This window comes from Bombina bombina, chromosome 6 (assembly GCF_027579735.1).
Source record: "Bombina bombina isolate aBomBom1 chromosome 6, aBomBom1.pri, whole genome shotgun sequence".
Classification (NCBI taxonomy): Eukaryota; Metazoa; Chordata; class Amphibia; order Anura; family Bombinatoridae; genus Bombina; species Bombina bombina.
The window spans coordinates 389,743,124-389,769,490 of NC_069504.1; the positions used below are offsets into that span (position 1 = coordinate 389,743,124).

The 26,367-nt window shown below is 37.7% G+C and overlaps 1 protein-coding gene across 6 annotated transcripts in view; it reads right to left on the reverse strand.

The window, feature by feature from the left end:
* Positions 1-699: 699 nt before the first annotated feature.
* Positions 700-26,367, reverse strand: part of ABLIM3 (actin binding LIM protein family member 3) — a 425,761-nt gene continuing 400,093 nt past the window's right edge. For all 6 annotated transcript variants that reach the window (XM_053717109.1, XM_053717108.1, XM_053717110.1 and 3 more), the window contains one exon: positions 700-4,687. The gene's annotated coding sequence lies outside the window, so the exon portion shown is untranslated. The remainder of the gene's footprint in view (positions 4,688-26,367) is intronic.

Here is a 26,367-nt window from a genome sequence, read left to right on the forward strand (position 1 = left end):
ACTGGAGCAGAGATACCAATAATTCTGTACTGATCTGAGTACTCCATTTTCAGCATCCCCAGTAGAGCACTGCAGAATATAGCGGAGATCACAACTGAGAACCTGACTGATACATTTTAGAGTCTGCATATCCACAGACTCACACGTATTATACCATATCCCTCTGTGTGCAAACTATAGTGACTCTTTATGGCTGATTGTTATGACCAGACAGGTTGGGAGCTGCTGATCCCAGCAGATATAATACTGGCACCTATGCCATACAGGTACCAGTGTTCTGGCATTGCAACATGGTCTCCATTGCAATAAAACTTAACTGCTGCTGACTGAACCCCTCAAACCCAATTCCACACCGCTATCAAGCCTTCCCAACTGCTATTAACACTATACACAACTCATTCTCCCAGCCTTATATGGGACCCGGACCCTTGCTACTATTGACAAGTTATGCATCCTGGTCCCCCACCTCAACACCCCTGTAACATGCAAAAGACCCTCTGTATGCAACCCCTATTGCCAATACCTACAACCATCCTAACCCTCAGTAACCCTTCTACACACTACCTCAACTGCAGCCATGAAAAGTTTATATCTATTGATAATTTATATAAATAATTAAGCACTGAATTGAAATAGAGCCTAAAATACAAAACAAATTATTTAAAAACTACTTATAGTTGAAAACTATCTTTATCTATCTTTATTTCGTCTCCCTTAAAGGGATATTAAACCCAATTTTTTTCATGATTAAGATAGAGCATGCAATGTTAATTAACTTTCTAATTTATTTCTATTATCAATTTTTGTTTGTTCTCTTGGTATCTTTATTTTAAAAAGCAGGGATGTAAACTTATGAGCCAGCCCATTTTTGGTTGAGTTCCCTGGGTAGCGCTTGCTGATTGGTGGCTACATTTAGCCACCAATCAGCAAGCGCTACCCATTCCTGCTTTTAAAAAAAAAAAATTACATTCCTGCTTTACATATAAAGATACCAAGAGAACAAAGAATAATTGATAACAGGAGTAAATTAGAAAGTTGCTTAAAATTGCCTGCTCTATCTGAATCATGAAAGAAAAAATGTGGGTTTCATCTCCCTTTAATAGTGGCAATTTAGAGTTACCTGTAAAGGAGTTTGTCCACTGTTCTAAGCAATCATTGCCCAGTATATAGCAGGTTTAGCCACTTATTTTGAAAGAAACATAGGTTCTTTCAAACTATAAAATGACTTTATCACAAAGCTTTGTTTTACTGCACACAATTAAATATTGTATACAATATGTGTCCTTTTAGTAACTGATGCTATATTATAAGGGCAGTCACTGCACACAAGCTCTTGGTTTTGTGGGACTTGATTATGAGCACTTATTAGTTGTTTATTGTAGTAACATGGTTGTAACTACGTATCAGTCCTGTCTCTGCAATATGCGTCTCAATGTGATCTAGCTATACATTGCAGTAATTACGGTTAGGGTTGAAAATTGTCAGTGAATCTAGGCCATGCCTATCCATCTCAGAGAAAATAACAAGCCAGATGGGTTAGCCTCAGGTAACAGTGGTTGTCATCTGATTTAATAGCCTGTGCTATTTTACCATGTGGCTTTGTTTAAAGTACAGAAAAATATGTTGCCAGGTGTCCAGTATTAAACCGGACAGTCCAGTATTTTAGCAAGCTTGTCCAGTAAAATTGTCACAAAAATAACAGACACTTAAATCTCCAGTTTTTATAAAGTCCCAGAGGGTTAGGTAAATATAAAAGGCCTCCTATACCTCAGCACATTCAAAATATAGAGCAGAAAGAAGTGAGGGGCTATCAAGGGTGTTGAATCACTTCTGTTTAAGTATGTAACTATCAGCCAAAGAGGTAAAATTATTTATTTGTATGCCATTGGCAGCCCAGGGGTAAAATGACTGCTAATTTGTGAAAAATATACAAGAGACGGGGCTGAGGCCGAGCATATATATTGCCTGACCTTAACTACCATTATGCCCTGTCACAGACAGATTTCCAGTATTTTTGTGGAGCACAGCTGGCAAAACTAATGTAGAATCATTCTAAAGTTTGTTACATCACAGCCTTATCCCAGCTTGCTTAGTAATTTTGTTTCAATTAACTTCTTAAAATAACAATGTTTAGCTCTGGGACATATTGTAAAAAGTATATCTGTGCCAAAATAATCAATATTTTTGTTACATAGGACAACAAATATATATATAAAAGAAAAGCTAAACATATCTTGCCATTACTTTAAAAGTGAGGTTAGTATGTAACAATATGCCACCTGACACTGTGAGACACAAAGTATAGTCTGAATCTTACACAAATTACACAGATGAGGTCATTTCTTGTAACAATCCTTATGACACCGCATGATTACGCTGAATCGCCATGTACGAATTAAAGGGATATCAAACCCAAACATTTTGATTGGTGATTCAGACAGAGCATACCATTTTTTTAAAAAAACTTTAAAATGTACTCATAAGCGTTACATCCCTGCTTTTCAACAAAACATACCAAGAGAATGAAGAAAAATTAATAATAGAAGTAAATTAGAAAGTTGTTAAAAATCTCATGCTCTATCTGAATCATAAAAAACCCCATTGAGGTTTCATGTTCCTTTAAGAATGATAGGTAAAACATACAATAAGTTGTATTTCTTTAGTTATTTTTACATATTTATTCAATTGTCCATCAAACTTTTGGCACTGGTTGTGATGCCTAGGGGAGTTTAATAACTTCAGATATTTGTTGTTTCAATATTGAAGAAATAAGTGAAAAGTTTTAGTTTCCATAAAGTATTTTCCGTGCTATAAAGTAATGGGTGCTAGGAATCCCTTATCTAATCTATTCTGCTGAGGACGATTAAAGGGACATGAAACCCAAAATTTACACAGAAATGTTCAGGTGATATTTTCTTGTCAGCTTTTTTTTTTAGTTATGCTACATCACTTTCAAGTGATTTAGCATATGGGTATTATGTCCCTTTAAAGGGACATAAAACCCAACATTTTTCTTTCATGATTTAAATTGAACATACAATTTTAAACACCTTTCCATTGTACTTCAATTATCAAACTTTCTTTGTTTTCTTGTTATCCTTTGTTGAAAAGCAGGATGGTAAGTTCAGGAGTGTGCACATCTCTGCATTACAACATGGCTGCAGTTTGCAACAATGTTATATATTAGCAAGAGCACTAGATAGCAGCACTATTTCCTGTTATCTAGTGCTTCAGTTATGTGCACGCTACCTATCTAAATAATATGAGAACGAAGCAAATTTACTAATAGAAGTAAATTGAAAACTTTTTTTTAAATTGTATTCTCTGCTTGAGTCATATACATTATTTGGGTTTCATGTCCTTTTAAAGGGACACTGAACCCAATTTTTTTTCATTGGTGATTCAGATACATTTTAAGCAACTTTCTAATTTACTCCTATTTTCAAATTTTCTTCATTCTCTTGGTATCTTTATTTAAAAATGCAAGAATGTAAGTTTAGATTCCAGCCCATTTTTGGTGAACAACCTGGGTTGTTCTTGCTGATTGGTGGATAAATTCATCCACCAATAAGAAAGTACTGTCCAGAGTTCTGAAACAAAAAAAAAAAAAAAGCTTAGATGCCTTCTTTTTCAAATAAAGATAGCAAGAAAACGAAGAAAAATTGATAATAGGAGTAAATTAGAAAGTTGCTTAAAATTGCATGCTCTGAGGCCCATTTATCAAGGAGCTTGACGGTCCGTGTTTCTGGCAAGTCTTTAGACTCGCCAGAAACACAAGTTATACACATATGATAATTCAGCCTCTCTAAATCATGAAAGAAACATTTTGGGTTCAGTGTCCCTTTAAGGATAGATAAAAAAATGTCTGTGCGCAGAATATTGCATTAAGGTAACTTATTAAAATCCCTTTAACATTGCTATTATTACACACAATGCCATTGTTTGCACACTTGATCTATCCTTCATAGTCCTTAACAGAATAGATTAGTAAAGGAAATCTATGTTTCAGCTACACCCATTACTTTATGTCAACGAAATAAATAATAGAAGTAAAAGATGTTTTCTTCTTTTAACTACACATAATGAAATATTTTAGATTACAATCTCAGTGTTTACTGCCTTTAATTTTGCTCTTCCCAGTGGTAACATCAGTCACTCAGTTTCATTGGTTTGTTAACACCATAGTATGTTTTACTAATCAGACTTTTTTGTATATGGGCTTATAACATATACTCTTTACCTTCACTGATGTAGGCATATTGAAGATTTCAACTCTCAGAAAGAGCGGCACATAAAAAAGCATTACAAAATATATTGAGAGTTCAAAATATCTCTCACCACAGAAAGACCCTTTCAGCAGCAGTAACTGGGGCTGCAACACTTTGCATAGAAATACGTTATTCTCCCTTCCACTGCTGAATGGGTTAAAGCAAAAAACCTCTGTCTGGGGCAAGAATTTTCTATAATACAATATACATATCGTAAGTGGTAGTTATACAGAAGATCTATATATATATATATAAATATATTTATACAGTGTTTTATTTATAGTGGAGGCACATGGTACAGTGATTTAGAAAAGCCTGGCTTGTTTTTTCAGTTCATTTCTTTTCCACAGTGCCAAGCGGTCAAATTCTGATATGGTCATCCCAAAGACCTGATAAAATTCTTCAGCTGATAAATGGCGCTAGGAAAAGAAAGGGAGAAAAAGAAACAAACACATTAATAGTGTTACAATAACATGTAAAGAAATATTATTTTTCTTTAAAGGGACATTAAACACCAAAAATTTTATTGTTTAAAAAGATAGATAATGCCTTTATTACCCATTCCCAAGTTTTGCATAACCAACACTGTTATATTAATATACTTTTTACCTCTGTGATTACCTTGTATCTAAGCTTCTGCAGACTGCCCCCTTATTTCAGATCTTTTGACAGACTTGCATTTTAGGCAATTAGTGCTAACTCCACGGGCATGAGCACAAAGTTATCTATATGATACACATGAACTAACACCCTCTAGCTTTGAAAATCTGTCAAATGCATTCAGATAAGCCTTCAAAGTCGTAGAAATTAGCATATGAGCTTACCTAGGTTTAGCTTTCAACTAAGAATACCAAGAGAACAAAGCAAATTTGATGATAAATGTAAATTTGAAAGTTGTTTAAAATTACATGCCCTATCTGAATAATGAAAGTTTAATTGGACTTTACTGTCCCTTTAAATCAATGCAGAACATAGTATTCTAAATGTACATCTCAGGCACATTCTTTATACTTTAAATATTAAACTAGATAAACTATCAAATATTTCAACTGGCAAAATGTTGATTAATAATGTAAGTTCCTTCTAAAATGTTCTGGTTGCAAATAATACCTGTAAGGGGATTGACTTGATGGAGGGTAAGCAGGGATATGGGTAAAGAACATTTCTGTCTCATTTGAACAGCAGTACTCATGTAAGAAGAATAGGTAAAGAAACGTGAGTACACAGCGGTACTTATTAATTGACTAATATGCCATATGTGCAAAATACTAGGCGGCACTGAAAGCCAAATAGTGGGCAGCAAGCCGACTACAATGCAGGTAACAAACGCCTAAAAACATATACAGGGAGTGCAGAATTATTAGGCAAATGAGTATTTTGACCACATCATCCTCTTTATGCATGTTGTCTTACTCCAAGCTGTATAGGCTTGAAAGCCAACTACCAATTAAGCATATTAGGTGATGTGCATCTCTGTAATGAGAAGGGGTGTGGTCTAATGACATCAACACCCTATATCAGGTGTGCATAATTATTAGGCAACTTCCTTTCCTTTGGCAAAATGGGTCAAAAGAAGGACTTGACAGGCTCAGAAAAGTAAAAAATAGTGAGATATTTTGCAGAGGGATGCAGCACTCTTAAAATTGCAAAGCTTCTGAAGCGTGATCATCGAACAATCAAGCGTTTCATTCAAAATAGTCAACAGGGTCGCAAGAAGCGTGTGGAAAAACCAAGGCGCAAAATAACTGCCCATGAACTGAGAAAAGTCAAGCGTGCAGCTGCCAAGATGCCACTTGCCACCAGTTTGGCCATATTTCAGAGCTGCAACATCACTGTAGTGCCCAAAAGCACAAGGTGTGCAATACTCAGAGACATGGCCAAGGTAAGAAAGGCTGAAAGACGACCACCACTGAACAAGACACACAAGCTGAAACGTCAAGACTGGGCCAAGAAATATCTCAAGACTGATTTTTCTAAGGTTTTATGGACTGATGAAATGAGAGTGAGTCTTGATGGGCCAGATGGATGGGCCCGTGGCTGGATTGGTAAAGGGCAGAGAGCTCCAGTCCGACTCAGACGCCAGCAAGGTGGAGGTGGAGTACTGGTTTGGGCTGGTATCATCAAAGATGAGCTTGTGGGGCCTTTACGGGTTGAGGATGGAGTCAAGCTCAACTCCCAGTCCTACTGCCAGTTTCTGGAAGACACCTTCTTTAAGCAGTGGTACAAGAAGAAGTCTGCATCCTTCAAGAAAAACATGATTTTCATGCAGGACAATGCTCCATCACACGCGTCCAAGTACTCCACAGCGTGGCTGGCAAGAAAGGGTATAAAAGAAGAAAATCTAATGACATGGCCTCCTTGTTCACCTGATCTGAACCCCATTGAGAACCTGTGGTCCATCATCAAATGTGAGATTTACAAGGAGGGAAAACAGTACACCTCTCTGAACAGTGTCTGGGAGGCTGTGGTTGCTGCTGCACGCAATGTTGATGGTGAACATATCAAAACACTGACAGAATCCATGGATGGCAGGCTTTTGAGTGTCCTTGCAAAGAAAGGTGGCTATATTGGTCACTGATTTGTTTTTGTTTTGTTTTTGAATGTCAGAAATGTATATTTGTGAATGTTGAGATGTTATATTGGTTTCACTGGTAAAAATAAATAATTGAAATGGGTATATATTTGTTTTTTGTTAAGTTGCCTAATAATTATGCACAGTAATAGTCACCTGCACACACAGATATCCCCCTAAAATAGCTATAACTAAAAACAAACTAAAAACTACTTCCAAAACTATTCAGCTTTGATATTAATGAGTTTTTTGGGTTCATTGAGAATATGGTTGTTGTTCAATAATAAAATTAATCCTCAAAAATACAACTTGCCTAATAATTCTGCACTCCCTGTAAATATAAATACAAGATAAATAAATCCCAGCATGCAAGTCTTAGAAATGATTCAAGAAAAAATCCTTTATTTTAATTATGTCTATTTCTACACAACATATATAACTCATGATGTAGGAAAGTATCAATGTTCATCCACTCTGATTCACACATACCCCAACCACCATACAAATCCGCTCCATACAAATAAAAATAAAAAATACTTAAAGAAATATTAACTGATGCACAATAATTAACTAAGGCAAATGTTTTAGTACATTATAAATTCATATATAATCTCATATATAATCAAAACACCCCCAAGGCGTCCCCAGGGGGTGATGACCAGCACCACCTGCGTCAAAAAAAAAGAAGAAAAAAACAAACGAAAAAATAAGTCTCTCAGCCTTTGCAAAGATGGAGGTGTTCTCTTATTTACAAAACATGCAGTTAAGAATAATCCAATTATCTTAAAGTCAATGAATGCCGATAATCTAGCTCCGCTCTGTTTATACAAACACTGCAATCTTGAATGATAGAAATGTCACTTGCGTGTTTCACAGGGAACCATATCTACATATCACACCTGTTTACTTCTGCAATCGTAAGCTTGCGATTATGTTGCACTTCCTCATTTGTATCATTGACATAATTACTACATGTATTTGTAATCCACAATTAGCGTGTCTCACAGGGAACCATGTATACATATACCATCTGTTATTTCTTGAATCGTGAACTTGCGAAGGTATTATACATCCCCATTAGTGCCTTTAACATAAATGGAATATGTATTTGCAACCCTCAATTTTGGCTGTCGTGTGTTTGACCACAATATCTTATTGTCATTGGCTATGACAGAGGGAGATATAACTTTAATGATGATCCAACCTCACACTGTTTAAGCTTCACTCACAGTGTACTAAACTACCAGCATTGTGTGATCAAATCCCATGGTCTGTACGTTGACCCGATAAAGAGTACATACTCCTAATGCATGGTGTAGCTCGGACCTTTAAAGAATCTGCAACTTGTTCCAGCAATTTGTGTAATGTAACTATGTTACCTTTGTCTTCGTCCGCTTGCTACCGAGTACTGCTGTGAGACTAGTCACCGACGTCCTCTTCAGTGTGGAAATAGATCACTCCGGATTTCTCCAATCTCACCTCATTGTCATACCCCACTACAGCAATCCAGAAATGTGGCTCAAACAACACGGATGATGGCAGGTGATGGCGTCTTAGTGATTCCGACGCACGTTTCGGGACTCCGCCCTTTCTCAAGGAATATACATGTGATTTTGTGCAAGGTGCTATTTAAACGGTCATTGCTATATTGCAATTGGATACTCATATCCACACCCTAAATTACGTCATACTCCATTCACACATAACATCCATTCTCTTTGGACTTTGTGTTTTATATGAAATCGCGGATTTATATAAAGCCCACGAATATTTTGCACAGTCTATTAAGATATCTCACTGTGTGTTAATCTCCATGACATAGATCTCAATCTCCACAAGATATATTGTAACTTATCTGCAATGCACGGACTGATAAAACTAGCTCCTATAATGAAGCCTCATACAGAACACTGCATCTAATAATCATGTATAGTGTCCTATATATAAACGTAAACTAGGATACCTCATGAAGTCACCCCCATCTCCACATCCACAGGGTTCATATCGCAACTGATTGCTTAATATATAAATAAATACATCACAGAGTAGGATATTCAGGAGGGCAATTAAAGAGACAGAATAAAAACATTGGGGAATGTATACGTGCATTATGAACTTGCAGACTTTGAGCACTACGTTACTGCATATAGCAACTAGGAGTACATGACTTAAGTCTAATCAGCAGACCTCACAGAGTAAAAAAAGCAACAGTTTTTAAAGAAAACTAGACATTTATGCATATATAAGTATCCCCAAAACTCTCATTAGGAAAGAAATTTTTAAATAGTGCGTATCAATGTGTCATGCATAGTTAGTCCATAATGATGCCCCAATATATTGGAGCCGTCTAACTTAAACCAATGATTAATGGGAAACTAACCTCTGACCTCTCGTACAATATGGAGAACCCAGCATATCTATCGATGCCACAAGATTCGATTATATTTGTGTGTAATTTTATATTGAAATATCAGTATGCTCTAACGAAAACTGTGAAATACACCATCTCCACATTTATGGTCCTAGAGGTAGATCCCTAGTTGATTCTTTAAAAATACAGTTTGCTATTAAAATTTGAATTTCATAACCACATCCTGTATTATTTTATGCACTCAAAAAAACCCTCATGTACTATCATACTATGTATAGACTAGGTGTTCACCTTACTTCTTGGACTATGTCCATCACATACTTTAAATGAATTTGCCCCAAGAAATATCTCTATTGAGACCCCTAGGTACCATAGTATCTAGTTTCCTAATCCATTGTGCCTCTTTCCTAAATAATAGTTTCTGTCTATCTCCTCCTCGGCGTAGTGGGGGTATCCCATCTACTACTTGAAACCTCAGTTGACTTTTATTATGGAGAAATCTCATGAAATGATGTGCCACGGGGCATCTTCATCATCTTTACCTATTGCTGCCTTGTGTTGACGTATCCTATCCCTGACCATTTGAGTGGTCTCACCTACATATGCCAGACCACACGGACATTTAATCACATAGATTACAAATTTTGAATTGCAGGAGAACCTCCCTTTAATTGAGATCTTCTTCCCTGAGTGTGGATGAGTAACAAGATCTCCTTGTTGCATTGAATGACACAAAGCACAATTCATGCAAGAAAAGGAACCTTTTTTCGTCATTTCACTAGGTTTCCTTTTGGGACCCCAATCAGCACAAATCAATTCATCTCTTAAATTCCTATTTCTCCTATATGAGAAAAGTGGAGTATCATTGAATATATTCCCAACTTGGGTGTCCTCTTTTAAAAGATGCCAATGTTTTAGAATCATTTTTTTAAGATTTCTACTATGAAAACCATAGTGACAAACAAATGGTACAGAGAATTTCTTAGGATCCACAGACTTTTTGGTTAGGAGGCTCTTCCTGTCAATATTTGCTACCTTGTTCAGGTTTTGAACCAGAATTTCTGTTGGATATCCTCTTTCTACAAACTTTTTAGTCATCTCATCTAATCTTTTCAGGCAGATTAGAGGATCATCAACGATTCTTTTGGTTCGCAACAGTTGGCCCAATGGTAAATTCTTAATCAAAGAGGGTGGGTGGAAGCTGCCATACAGTAGCGTATTGTTTCCGTCTGTTTCTTTCGCGAATAAATCACTTCTCAATTTGTTATCTACAAATGATATCATAGTGTCTAAGAAGCTCACCTGTATATTACTAGATTCCATGGTGAACTTCAAAGATTCATGAGAAGAATTAAGCCGAGATACAAATTGTATCAATTCCTCCTCACCCCCTGTCCAGACGAAAAAAATGTCGTCTATGTATCGATACCAGCCTTTCACAAACTCTCTGTACCCCTGATCTCTAAATACAACATCCTCTTCAAATTTTCCGACAAATAGGTTCGCATAAGTAGGTGCTACATTCTGGATTGAGACAAATTTCTGGATTGCTGTATGAAGTGAGATTGGAGAAATCCGGAGTGATCTATTTCCACACTGAAGAGGACGTTGGTGACTAGTCTCACAGCAGTACTCGGTAGCAAGCGGACGAAGACAAAGGTAACATAGTTACATTACACAAATTGCTGGAACAAGTTGCAGATTCTTTAAAGGTCCGAGCTACACCATGCATTAGGAGTATGTACTCTTTATCGGGTCAAGGTACAGACCATGGGATTTGATCACACAATGCTGGTAGTTTAGTACACTGTGAGTGAAGCTTAAACGGTGTGAGGTTGGATCATCATTAAAGTTATATCTCCCTCTGTCATAGCCAATGACAATAAGATATTGTGGTCAAACACACAACAGTCGAAATTGAGGGTTGCAAATACATATAGCATTTATGTTAACGGCACTAATGGGGATGTATAATACCTTCGCAAGTTCACGATTCAAGAAATAACAGATGGTATATGTATACATGGTTCCTTGTGAGACACGCTAATTGAGGATTACAAATACATGTAGTACTTATGTCAATGATACAAATGAGGAAGTGTAACATAATTGCAAGCTTACGATTGCAGAAGTAAACAGGTGTGATATGTACATATGGTTCCCTGTGAAACACGCAAGTGACATTTCTTTCATTCAAGATTGCAGTGTTTGTATAAGCAGAGCGGAGCTAGATTATTGGCATTCATTGTCTTTAAGAAGATTGGATTACTCTTAACTGCATGTTTTGTAAATAAGAGAACACCTCCATCTTTGCAAAGGCTGAGAGACTTATTTTTTCATTTGGTTTTTTCTTTTTCTTTTTTGACGCAGGTGGTGCTGGTCATCACTCCCTGGGGACGCCTCGGGGGTGTTTTGATTATATATGAGATTATATATGAATTTATAATGTGCTACAACATTTGCCTTAGTTAATTATTGTGCATCAGTTAATATTTCTTTAAGTATTTTTTATTTTTATTTGTATGGAGCGGATTTGTATGGTGGTTGGGGTATGTGTGAATCAGACTCGCATGCTGGGATTTATTTATCTTGTATTATTATTGGGTTAGGGACCAGACTCTATCCCGTGCATGAGCAAATTACATTATAGCTAAAAGGTGGTGCGGTCACTGGTTTTGAATATTTACATTATTGTTGGTCTGTGACGTGCACACCATCATTAGTTCATTAGAATGGAGGGTACTAAAATGTTTGCCTATTCAGATTTGGATGCCTCACAAATAGCCACATTATGTGTAGGCTATGTGTAGGAGATTTTTTGAACACGGAACCTGACATTAAGGAACCATTGAGCCTAGAACAAATGATCAAACAAAAAATTGTTTATGATCTACATTCAGTTACTTTGGCAGAGTATTTCAGACAAAAACGTATCCCTAGGGGCCTCAGAAGTCACCTACATCCTACATTGTTCAGAGACAATACAGAGTATTGTATACAATACAGAGGGCATATTAAATAAATGTTCGTATGATATCATAATTTTAACGATTGAATATATACAAAAGGAGTTACCCAGAATGCAACAAGAGATTGATAAAGTGGAATTGTCTATCAAAGATTTAAAAACTGAGACAGAATTTTTGAATTTTAAATCTAAATTGGATAGTGACTTAACTACATTTAGAAAGAGTTTGGAAAGTAAAAAATACAGAAAATTTCCGAGAGACCTAACAGATTATCAAAATAACAAAGTGTATAGATGGCGGAATCCTGACTTTGTACCGTTTAGAAGGATTAGAAGAGGCCCACAATCTAATAGCTTCTTAGGAGAGTCCTCATCAGATAGCGATTTTAGTGACTCCTCTGTCCCTTTTCCTTTGAGAGGGTGTGGCACCAGAAACAGAAGAAGAGGCAGAGGAGAGGGGGGAGGAAACACAGGAGACACAACGTACCAGATATCCACAAGACAGAACAGGAGGTAAAAAATAATAGTTTGGTGGTTAATATCTCAGATATTGAGATTGGAGATGATGTGTTGAGATTATTACAGAAGGGAATATCTTTTGTCCCTACTACCCTTCCTGATTTTTTTTGCTATTGAATGTGACTTACAGAGATTTTTTAGAAATTTGAGACTAAAAAGTTTTTTTGTAAACAAAGAAGGACTCAATAGGGGAGAGACGACTGGTCCTTTCCAGTTTCACACTTAGAACATTAAACCAAAAAGTTCTTTCAATCCCCCACATACCAATGCTTCTGTTGAGGCGTACATCACACTAGTCAAAAAGGACTTTGAGAAACTAAAAAAGAGTTTCAAAACAAGGGTTAAATTCAATATGTCCAAAGAAGAAAAAAAGCTATTAGGAGAGATCCAGAATCATAATGACTTGATTCTGAAACCTGCCAACAAGGGCGGAGCGCTTGTCATCATGAATAAAATCAAATATAAAGAGGAAGTTTTACGACAACTCCAGGATGTGGAGAATTACATAAAAGTTGTTGGGGATCCCACCACAAGATTAAAAAATAAAATACAAAAGACTGTTGAAGAAGCCCTAGCCTCTGATATAATTACCAAAAGACAAGCCAAATTCCTAGTTAAGGAGAATCCTATTTTACCATTTTTTTATGTGTTACCAAAAATACACAAGCGATTACAGGACCCTCCAGGATGCCCGATCGTAGCAGGCACTGAATCAATTTTTCTTGCGTGAAAAGATTAGATGAGATGACTAAAACGTTTGTAGAAAGAGGATATCCAACAGAAATTCTGGTTCAAAACCTGAACAAGGTAGCAAATATTGACAGGAAGAGCCTCCTAACCAAAAAGTCTGTGGAACCTAAGAAATTCTCTGTACCATTTGTTTGTCACTATGGTTTTCATAGTAGAAATCTTAAAATTGATTCTAAAACATTGACATTTTTTAAAAGAGGACACCCAAGTTGGGAATATATTCAATGATACTCCACTTTTCTCATATAGGAGAAATAGGAATTTAAGAGATGAATTGATTTGTGCTGATTGGGGTCCCAAAAGGAAACCTAGTGAAATGACGAAAAAAGGTTCCTTTTCTTGCATGAATTGTGCTTTGTGTCATTCAATGCAACAAGGAGATTCTGTTACTCATCCACACTCAGGGAAGAAGATCCCAATTAAAGGGAGGTTCTCCTGAAATTCAAAATTTGTAATCTATGTGATTAAATGTCCGTGTGGTCTGGCATATGTAGGTGAGACCACTCAAATGGTCAGGGATAGGATACGTCAACACAAGGCAGCAATAGGTAAAGATGATGAAGATGCCCCGGTGGCACATCAGTTCACGAGATTTCTCCATAATAAAAGTCAACTGAGGTTTCAAGTAGTAGATGGGGTACCCCCATTATGCCAAGGAGGAGATAGACAGAAACTATTATTTAGGAAAGAGGCACAAATGGATTAGGAAACTAGATACTATGGTACCTAGGGGTCTCAATAGAGATATTTCTTGGGGCAATTTCATTTAAAGTATGTGATGAACATAGTCCAAGAAGTAAGGTGAACACCTAGTCTATACATAGTATGATAGTACATGAGGGGTTTGTTGAGTGCATAAAATAATACAGGATGTGGTTATCAAATTCAAATTTTAATAGCAAACTGTATTTTTAAAGAATCAACTAGGGATCTACCTCTAGAACCATAAATGTGGAGATGGTGTATTTCACAGTTTTCGTTAGAGCATACTGATATTTCAATATAAAATTACACACAAATATAATCGAATCTTGTGGCATCGATAGATATGCTGGGTTCTCCATATTGTACGAGAGGTCAGAGGTTAGTTTCCCATTAATCATTGGTTTAAGTTAGACGGCTCCAATATATTGGGGCATCATTATGGACTAACTATGCATGACACATTGATATGCACTATTTAAAAAATTCTTTCCTACTGAGAGTTTTGGGGATACTCATATATGCATAAATGTCTAGTTTTCTTTAAAAACTGTTGCTTTTTTTACTCTGTGAGGTCCACTGAGTAGACTTAAGTCATGTACTCCTAGTTGCTATATGCAGTAACGTAGTGCTCAAAGTCTGCAAGTTCATAATGCACGTATACATACACCATTGTTATTCTGTCTCTTTAATTGCCCTCCTGAATATCCTACTCTATGATGTATTTATTTATATATTAAGCAATCAGTTGCGATATGAACCATGTGGATGTGGAGATGGGGGTGACTTCATGATGAATCCTAGTTTACGTTTATATATAGGACACTATATATGATTATTAGATGCAGTGTTCTGTATGAGGCTTCATTATAGGAACTAGTTTTATCAGTCCGTGCATTGCAGATAAGTTACAATATATCTTGTGGAGATTGAGATCTATGTCATGGAGATTAACACACAGTGAGATATCTTAATAGATTGTGCAAAATATTTGTGGGCTTTATATAAATCCGCGATTTCATATAAAACACAAAGTCCAAAGAGAATGGATGTTATGTGTGAATGGAATATGACGTAATTTAGGGTGTGGATATGAGTATCCAATTGGAATATAGCAATGACCGTTTAAATAGCACCTTGCACACAATCACCTGTATATTTCTTGAGAAAGGGCGGAGTCCCGAAACGCGCGTCAGAATCACTAAGACACCATCACCTGCCATCATCCGTGTTGTTTGAGCCACATTTCTGGATTGCTGTAGTGGGGTATGGCAATGAGGTGAGATTGGAGAAATCCGGAGTGATCTATTTCCACACTGAAGAGGACGTCGGTGACTAGTCTCACAGCAGTACTCGGTAGCAAGCGGACGAAGACAAAGGTAACATTGTTACATTACACAAATTGCTGGAACAAGTTGCAGATTCTTTAAAGGTCCGAGCTACACCATGCATTAGGAGTATGTACTCTTTATCGGGTCAAGGTACAGACCATGGGATTTGATCACACAATGCTGGTAGTTTAGTACACTGTGAGTGAAGCTTAAACGGTGTAAGGTTGGATCATCATTAAAGTTATATCTCCCTCTGTCATAGCCAATGACAATAAGATATTGTGGTCAAACACACGACAGCCAAAATTGAGGGTTGCAAATACATATAGCATTTATGTTAATGGCACTAATGGGGATGTATAATACCTTCGCAAGTTCACGATTCAAGAAATAACAGATGGTATATTTATACATGGTTCCCTGTGAGACACGCTAATTGAGGATTACAAATACATGTAGTACTTATGTTAATGATACAAATGAGGAAGTGCAACATAATCGCAAGCTTACGATTGCAGAAGTAAACAGGTGTGATATGTACATATGGTTCCCCGTGAAACATGCAAGTGACATTTCTATCATTCAAGATTGCAGTGTTTGTATAAACAGAGCGGAGCTAGATTATTGGCATTCATTGACTTTAAGAAGATTGGATTATTCTTAACTGCATGTTTTGTAAATAAGAGAACACCTCCATCTTTGCAAAGGCTGAGACACTTATTTTTTTGTTTGTTTTTTTCTTTTTCTTTTTTGACGCAGGTGGTGCTGGTCATCACCCCCTGGGGACGCCTCGGGGTGTTTTAATTATATATGAGATTATATATGAATTTATAATGTGCTACAACATTTGCCTTAGTTAATTATTGTGCATTAGTTAATATTTCTTTAAGTATTTTTTATTTTTATTTGTATGGAGCGGATTTGTATGGTGGTTGGGGTATGTGTGAATCAGAGTGGATGAACATTGATACTTTCCTACATCATGAGTTATATATGTTGTGTAGAAATAGACATAATTAAAATAAAGGATTTTTTTCTTGAATAATTTCTAAGACTCGCATGCTGGGATTTATTTATCTTGTATTATTATTGGGTTAGGGACCAGACTCCCGTGCATGAGCAAATTACATTATAGCTAGACGGAGTTTTATTCAGAATAGGAATGATAAGGAAAAGAAAATAAATAAAGCATTTAAATGCAAAATAAATAAATAAAACAAAAAACAAAAGGGTTGTGAAAGTCCCTAATTAGAATCAACAAAGCACATAGAACAGTTGATAGTATAAATTAGACATGTGCGTTTTGTTTTCAGCAGAATTTTGTTTTCGGATGAATTTTGGCCGATTCAGAGATTCAAATGCATCCAAATTTCCGAATCAGCACCATAACTAAAATCCCGAACAATTCCAAAAATGAATAAATCAGTTTCCGAATTTTCAGATCCATTATTCATATTCAGAATTTTTCATTGTTCTAATCTAAACCACAGTTCCCCGATATCGCTGACACTAACTAAACCTATTAACCCCTAAACCACAGTTCCCCGACAACGCTGACACTAACTAAACCTATAAAACCGCTGAACTGCAGTTCCCTGACATCGCCGACACTAACTAAAACACTAAATAACCCCTAAACCGCCGTTCCCAAACATTGCCAACACTAAATTAACCTATTAACCCCTAAACCTCTGTTCTCAAACATCGTCAACACTAACTAAACCTATTAACCCCTAAACTGCCGGCCCCCACATTGCAACAACCTAAATTAAACTGTTAACCCCTAAATCTAACACCCCTAAATTTAACATAATTAAATTAGACCTAAATTAAAGTTACAATTATTAACTACCTATTTAAAAATAAATACAAACTTACCTGCAAAATAAAAATAAAACCTAAGCTTACACTAATAAAACCTAACATTACTAAAAATAAAAAAACTAACATTACTAAAAATAAAAAAACCTAAGATTATTAAAAAATTAAAACTACAATTAAAAAAATAATAAACACTAAAATTACAAAAAATACAAAAACTACCATTACAAAAAAATTACAAACGAAATTATCCAAAAAAATAAAAATGATTCCTATTCTAATACCTCGTTTGAAAACAAAACAAAAAAAAACACCCCAAAATAAAAAAACTGCCGCTGGGATGAAGATCGTTCCCCAGGACTTCAGCAACTGTAAGTACCGATTTTGGGGTTAGTGTTAGTTTTTTTTTTTGGGGGGGGGGGGGTTTAGATTAGGGCTTTTTTATTTTATTGGGCTTAAAAAAAGCTGAATGCCCTTTTAAGGGCAATGCCCATACAAATGCCGTTTTCAAGGCAATGGGTAGATTAGGTTTTTTTAGTTAGTTTTTTTTTTATTTTGTAGGTTTGAGGGGGTGGGGGTTTGTAATGTTAAGGGGTGTTTGTTTTAATTTTTTGCAGAAGAGCTGTTAACTTTAGGGCAATGCCCTACAAAAGGCCCTTTTAAGGGTCATTGGTAGTTTATTATAGACTTACGGCTAGATTTGGAGTTTTGTCGGTAACGACCCGAAAAACTAACGCCGGCTTTTTTCTGGCCGCACCATAAAAATAACTCTGGTATTGAGAGTCCACATAAAGGTTGCGTTAGGCTCCAAAAAAGGAGCGTAGAACATTTTTAACGCAGCTTCAACTCTCGATACCAGAGTTGCTTACGCAAGCGGCCAGCCTCAAAAACGTGCTCGTGCACGATTCTCCCATAGGAAACAATGGGGCTGTTTGAGCTGAAAAAAAACCTAACACCTACAAAAAAGCCGCGTTCAGCTCTTAACGCAGCCCCATTGTTTTCTATGGGGAAACACTTCCTGCGTCTGCACCTAACACTCTAACATGTACCCCGAGTCTAATCACCCCTAACCTTACACTTATTAACCCCTGCCGCCCCCGCTATCGCTGACCCCTGTATATTATTTTTAACCCCTAATCTGCCGCTCCGTAAACCGCCGCTACTTACATTATCCCTATGCACCCCTAATCTGCTGCCCTAACATCGCCGACCCCTATATTATATTTATTAACCCCTAATCTGCCCCCCACAACGTCGCCTCCACCTGCCTACACTTATTAACCCCTAATCTGCCGACCGGACCTGAGCGCTACTATAATAAAGTTATTAACCCCTAATCCGCCTCACTAACCCTATAATAAATAGTATTAACCCCTAATCTGCCCTCCCTAACATCGCCGACACCTAACTTCAATTATTAACCCCTAATCTGCCGACCGGAGCTCACCACTATTCTAATAAATGTATTAACCCCTAAAGCTAAGTCTAACCCTAACACTAACACCCCCCTAAGTTAAATATAATTTACATCTAACGAAATTAATTAACTCTTATTAAATAAATTATTCCTATTTAAAGATAAATACTTACCTGTAAAATAAATCCTAATATAGCTACAATATAAATTATAATTATATTATAGCTATTTTAGGATTTATATTTATTTTACAGGTAACTTTGTATTTATTTTAACCAGGTACAATAGCTATTAAATAGTTAAGAACTATTTAATAGCTAAAATAGTTAAAATAATTACAAATTTACCTGTAAAATAAATCCTAACCTAAGTTACAATTAAACCTAACACTACACTATCAATAAATTAATTAAATAAACTACCTACAATTACCTACAATTAACCTAACACTACACTATCAATAAATTAATTAAATACAATTCCTACAAATAAATACTAGCTAAAGTACAAAAAATAAAAAAGAACTAAGTTACAAAAAATAAAAAAATATTTACAAACATAAGAAAAATATTACAACAATTTTAAACTAATTACACCTACTCTAAGCCCCCTAATAAAATAACAAAGACCCCCAAAATAACAAAATGCCCTACTCTATTCTAAATTACTACATTTCAAAGCTCTTTTACCTTACCAGCCCTGAACAGGGCCCTTTGCGGGGCATGCCCCAAGAAATTCAGCTCTTTTGCCTGTAAAAAAAAACCATACAATACCCCCCCCCCCAACATTACAACCCACCACCCACATACCCCTAATCTAACCCAAACCCCCCTTAAATAAACCTAACACTAAGCCCCTGAAGATCTTCCTACCTTGTCTTCACCCTACCAGGTTCACCGATCCGTCCTGAAGAGCTCCTCCGATGTCCTAATCCAAGCCCAAGTGGGGGGCTGAAGAGGTCCATGATCCGGCTGAAGTCTTCATCCAAGCGGGAGCTGAAGAGGTCCATGATCCGGCTGAAGTCTTCATCCAAGCGGGAGCTGAAGAGGTCCATGATCCGGATGAAGTCTTCTATCAACGGCATCTTCAATCTTCTTTCTTCCGGATCCATCTTGCAGACCTCCGACGCGGAACATCCTCTTCTCCCGATGCCTACTAGCCGAATGACGGTTCCTTTAAGGGACGTCATCCAAGATGGCGTCCCTCGAATTCCGATTGGCTGATAGGATTCTATCAGCCAATCGGAATTAAGGTAGGAATATTCTGATTGGCTGATGGAATCAGCCAATCAGATTGAGCTTGCATTCCATTGGCTGTTCCGATCAGCCAATAGAATGCGAGCTCAATCTGATTGGCTGATTGGATTATTTTTTGTACTTTAGCTAGTTTATTTAATTGTATTTATTTGTAGGAATTGTATTTAATTAATTTATTGATTGTGTAGTGTTAGGTTAATTGTAGGTAATTGTAGGTATTTTATTTAATTAATTTAATGATAGTGTAGTGTTAGGTTTAATTGTAACTTAGGTTAGGATTTATTTTACAGGTAATTTTGTTATTATTTTAACTAGGTAACTATTAAATAGTTCTTAACTATTTAATAGCTATTGTACCTGGTTAAAATAATTACAAAGTTGCCTGTAAAATAAATATTAATCCTAAAATAGCTACAATATAATTATAATTTATATTGTAGCTATATTAGGGTTTATTTTACAGGTAAGTATTTAGCTTTAAATAGGAATAATTTATTTAATAAGAGTTAATTAATTTCGTTAGATTTAAATTATATTTAACTTAGGGGGGTGTTAGTGTTAGACTTAGCTTTAGGGGTTAATACATTTATTAGAATAGCGGTGTGGTCCGGTCGGCAGATTAGGGGTTAATAATTGAAGTTAGGTGTCGGCGATGTTAGGAAGGGCAGATTAGGGGTTAATACTATTTATTATAGGGTTAGTGAGGCGGATTAGGGGTTAATAACTTTATTATAGTAGCGGTGCGGTCCGCTCGGCAGATTAGGGGTTAATAAGTGTAGGCAGGTGGAGGCGACGTTGAGGGGGGCAGATTAGGGGTTAATAAATATAATATAGGGGTCGGCTGTGTTAGGGGCAGCAGATTAGGGGTACATAGCTATAATGTAGGTGGCGGCGCTTTGCGGTCGGCAGATTAGGGGTTAATTATTGTAGGTAGCTGGCGGCGACGTTGTGGGGGCAGATTAGGGGTTAATAAATATAATACAGGGGTCGGCGGTGTTAGGGGCAGCAGATTAGGGGTACATAAGTATAACGTAGGTGGCGGTCGGCAGATTAGGGGTTAAAAAAAATTATTCGAGTGTCGGCGATGTGGGGGGACCTCGGTTTAGGGGTACATAGGTAGTTTATGGGTGTTAGTGTACTTTAGAGCACAGTAGTTAAGAGCTTTATGAACCGGCGTTAGCCCAGAAAGCTCTTAACTACTGACTTTTTTCCTGCGGCTGGAGTTTTGTCGTTAGATGTCTAACGCTCACTTCAGAAACGACTCTAAATACCGGAGTTAGAAAGATCCCATTGAAAAGATAGGATACGCAATTGACGTAAGGGGATCTGCGGTATGGAAAAGTCGCGGATGAAAAGTGAGCGTTAGACCCTATTTTGAGTGACTCCAAATACCGGCGGTAGCCTAAAACCAGCGTTAGGAGCCTCTAACGCTGGTTTTCACGGCTAACGCCAAACTCCAAATCTAGGTCTAGGTTTTTTATTTGGGGTGTTTTTTTTAAACAGGGTATTAGAATAGGAATAATTTTTATTATTTTGGATAATTTCGTTTGTTATTATTTGCAATGAAATTCTTTTTTATTTTTGGTGTGGTTTTTTTTCAATTTTTTTTTGATTAGGCATTTTTTATTTTTAATGGGCCGAAAAAGAGCTGAATGCCCTTTTAAGGACAATGCCCATACAAATGCTTTTCGGGGCAATGGGTAGATTAGTTTTTTTTTATTTTGTGGATTTGGGGGGTGGGGGTTTGTAATATTAGGCAGTGTTTTTTTATTTTTTGCAAAAGAGCTGTTAACTTTAGCGCATGACCTACAAAAGGCCCTTTTAAGGGTACTTGGTAGTTTATTATACATTAGGGTTTCTTTTGTTTTTTTTTTTAAAACGGGGTATTAGAATTGGAATAATTTTTATTTTTTGGATAATTCGTTTGTTATTTTTTTATAATGGTAGTTTTTTTATTTTTTGTAATTTTAGTTTTTATTATTTTTTGTAATTGTAGTTTTAATTTTTTAGTAATCTTAGTTTTTTTTATTTTTAGTAATGTTAGGGTTTTTATTTTTTGTAATGTTAGGTTTTATTAGTGTAAGCTTAGGTTTTATTTTTATATCACAGGTTAGTTTGTATTTATTTTAACAAGGTAGTTAGTAAATAGTTATATTGTAGCTAGCTTAGGTTTTATTTTTATTTCACAGGTAAGTTTGTATTTATTTTTAAATAGGTAGTTAGTTAATAATTGTAACTTTAATTTAAGTCTATTTTAATAATGTTAAAGTTAGGGTGTGTTAGGTTTAGGGGTTAATATATATTAATTTATGTTGTTGCGATGTGGGGGCCAGGGGTTTAGGGGTTAATGCATTTGGTTAGTGTTGGTGATGTTTGGGAACTGCGGTTTAGGGGTTAATAGGTTTATTTAGTATTTTAGTTAGTGTCGACGATGTTTGGGAATGGCGGTTTAGGGGTTAATAGGTTTAGTTAGTGTTGGCGATGTATGGGAAAGGTCGTTTAGGACTTAATTGGTTTATTTAAGGTTTAAGTTAGTGTCGGCGATGTCGGGGAACTGCGGTTTAGGGGTTAATAGGTTTAGTTAGTGTCAGTGATGTTTGTGAATGGCGGTTTAGGGGTTAAAAGGTTTAGTTATTTCCCTACTCCCTCTTGCCTCTAAACTCCTTGAAAAGCTAGTATATGCACGTCTATCCCATTTCCTTACACTAAACTCTCTTCTTGACCCACTGCAATCTGGATTTCGTCCCTATCACTCTACAGAGACAACAATTGTCAAGGTTACCAACGACCTACTTACAGCAAAATCCAAAGGCCACTTCTCTCTGCTTATCCTCCTTGACCTGTCTGCAGCCTTTGACACTGTTGACCACCCTCTTCTGCTCCAAACCCTCCAATCCTTCGGCATCTGTGACACAGCTCTCTCATGGTTCTCTTCCTATCTGACTAACCGTACATATAGTGTAGCCTTCTCTGGAGCATCCTTTGCCCCGTTACCACTTTCTGTTGGGGTACCTCAAGGCTCTGTCCTCGGTCCCCTTCTCTTTTCAATCTACACATCATCATTAGGTTCCTTAATAAAGTTATGATTGGTGTAGTTTAAAACTTTTTTGCGCTGCCTTATTTTGGGTAAGCCCTTTCTCCTAGGATATTTTCCCCAAAATATCTAGTTTGGTATACAGGAAGAGTGTGGGTTTAGGAGTATGGGGCGCAAATGAATGCTTGTACCCTTGTGAAATAATAAATTATGGAATTTTGGTAGTCTGTTTCAAAAGTGTTAAAAAATGATGGAAATATGATGTCAATCTTATAACGTGTTTATTAATTAAAGCAGAATCAAATATAGGTATACATTAAAACATATATGTCTGTACCCTTACTTGGTGGGTATGTGGAAAAACCTATATAGGTTTTGACAGATATAGGAGTTTTAGGTGGAAAAATCTTATTCTTATAATCCTGTAATAGGAAAATAATTGGATTGTTATAGGACTAATCTAAGTATTGTACCTAATACATAGAATACCTAGTGCAAATAGCTTTAAATAGTCAAAATACAACAATAAAAACAGTATTGCATTCGTACAGAATTATTATAAAAAACAGTTGATACATTTTGCTAGTTCTAGCTATTATTAGCAATAACCTAACAATAAATAGATAGAAATCAAACCTAAAATCAATTGATACTAAAAATAATATGTAAAGCCTAAAATTGATAAAGCCTTAAAATATATAAATTATATATGGCAGGATGGGATACTGAACAATGAGATACTGAACAATAATTATCTGGTCGCCGACAAGTTTGAAGGTAAAAATATATATAAAAAAAGGATGATGCCAAAATTGGTTTTGAAATACCACCGGTGGATTTTAAAATGCAAGTGTTCATAAAGACTAAATGTTCAAAAAGTCTTGGGTACAATGTGTCCGCTTTGTCACTTTTTAGTTAAAATTTGCTCCTTAATATAGAAAACATTGATGTAATGTTGCGAGGTCTTTTTTGTGTATCCTCCTCTTGTTGTGTTTTTAAGTCTTACCAGAGCTCTACGGTCTGAAGAGGGGTAAACAGTAAGGAGCGGTATTTTACTTACTGTGCTCTTAAGCCGATTCTGGAGCCTGGTGTGAATCGTCCCGCTCTGTGGATCTGCATCCAAGACCGGCATAAGAAGATCCACAGAGCGGCACATGCAGCCACCTCGCGGCGAGACAGCTTCAGAGCTCCAACTCTCAGCTGTAACATAACAGCTGAGAGCTGGAGCTCCTGAAGCTACAGGCATCTGCCGCATATGGAGCCGGAGCGTGATCGGTGCTCCACATCCATATGAGGCCAGATGCCTGATTGTTACAGACGGTGACACTGTGTGTGTCACCATCTGTAACGATCTTCTGCTGGTGTCAGCGGGAGGTCTGGGCAGGTGGCGGGTGGGCGGCTCAGCAGGGAAGGGGAGGAAGTGGGAGTGTCCTAATAAAAAAATGACAGGGGGAGAGAGAGAAAAAGAGAGGGGAGAGAGAGAGCAAAAGAGAGGGAAGAGAAAGAGCAAAAAGGGAAGAGAAAGAGACAAAAAGAGAGGGGGGGAGAGGGAGAGCAAAAGAGAGGGGGGAGAGAGAAAAAGAGGGGGGAGAGAGAGAGAGAGCAAAAGAGGGGGGAGAGAGAGAGAGCAAAAGAGAGGGGAGAGAGAGAGCAAAAGAGAGGGGAGAGAGAGCAAGAGGGGAGAGAGAGAGAGCAAAAGAGGGGAGAGAGAGAGCAAAAGAGGGGAGCGAGAGAGCAAAAGAGAGGGGAGCGAGAGAGCAAAAGAGAGGGGAGCGAGAGAGCAAAAGAAAGGGGGAGAGAGAAAGCAAAAGAGGGAAGGAGATAGAGAGCAAAAGAGACAGGAGAGAGAAAGCAAAAAAGAGGGGAGATAGAGAGCAAAAGAGAGGAGAGAGAGAGCAAAAGAGGGGAGAGAGAGCAAAAGAAAGGGGGGCGAGAGAGCAAACGAGAGGGGGAAGGAAAACAAAAGAGAGGGGGGAGAGAGAGCAAATGAGAGGGGAGAGAGAGAGAGCAAATGAGAGGGGAGAGAGAGAGCAAAAGCAAGGGGATAGGGAGAGCAAAAGAGAGGGGGGAGAGCAAAAGAGAGGGGGGGAGAGAGAGCAAAGGAGAGAAGGAGAGAGAGCGCAAAAGAGAGGTAGAGAGAGAGCAAAAGAGAGGGGGAGGGAGAGAGCAAACAAGAGGGGGGAGAGAGAGCAAAAGACAGGGGGCAGAGAGAAAAAGAGAGGTGAGAGAGAGAGCAAAATAGGGTGGGAGAGAGAGCGCCAACAAGAGGGGGGAGAGAGAGCAAAAGAGAGGGGGGAGAGAGAGCAAAAGAGAGGGGGGGGGGGAGAGAGAGCAAAAGAGAGGGGGGAGAGAGCAAAAGAGAGGGGAGAGAGAGCAAAATAGAGGGGAGAGAGAGCAAAAGAGAAGGAGAGAGAGCGCAAAACAGAGGGGGAGAGAGATAGCAAAAGAGAGGGGGAGAGAGATAGCAAAAGAGAGGGGGAGAGAGAGAGCAAAAGAGAAGGAGAGAGAGCACAAAAGTGAGGGGGAGAGAGAGCAAAAGAGAGGGGGAGAGAGAGAGCAAAAGAGAGCAAACAAGAGGGGGGAGAGAGAGCAAAAGAGAGGGGGGAGAGAGCGAGCAAAAGAGAGGGGGCGAGAGAACAAAAGAGAAGGGGGAAAGAGAGTAAAAAGAGAGGGGGGAGAGAGAGAGAGCAAAAGAGAAGGGGCAGAGAGCAAAAGAGATGTGGTAGAGAGAGCAAAAGAGGGGAGCGAGAGAGCAAAAGAGAGGGGAGAGAGAGAGCAAAATAGAGGGGGAGAGAGAGAGCAAAAGAGAGGGGGAGAGAGCAAAAGATAGGGGGAGAGAGAGCAAATGAGACGGGAGAGAGAGAGAGAGCAAATGAGAGGGGAGAGAGAGCAAATGAGAGGGGAGAGAGAGAGAGCAAAAGAGAGGGGGGAGAGCAAAAGAGAGGGGGAGAGAGCAAAAAATTTAGGGGGAGAGAGAGAGCAAATGAGAGGGGGAGAGAGAGAGAGAAAAAGTAATGGGGAGAGAGAGAGCAAAAGGTAGAGGGGAGAGAGAGCAAATGAGAGGGGAGAGAGAGCAAATGAGAGGGTAGAGAGAGAGCAAATGAGAGGGGGGAGAGAGAGAGTAAAAGAGAGGGGGGAGAGCAAAAGAGAGGGGGAGAGAGCGCAAAATAGAGGGGGAGAGGGCAAATGAGAGGGGGAGAGAACAAATGAGAGGGGGAGAGAGCAAACAAGAGGGGGAGAGAGAGCAAAAGGGAGGGAGAGAGAGATGAAAAGAGAGGGGGGAGAGAGAGCAAAAGAGAAAAATCGTAAGCTGCATCCAGGTGGTTTCCAAAAATGGCAGGGTGGTGAAAGAATCCAC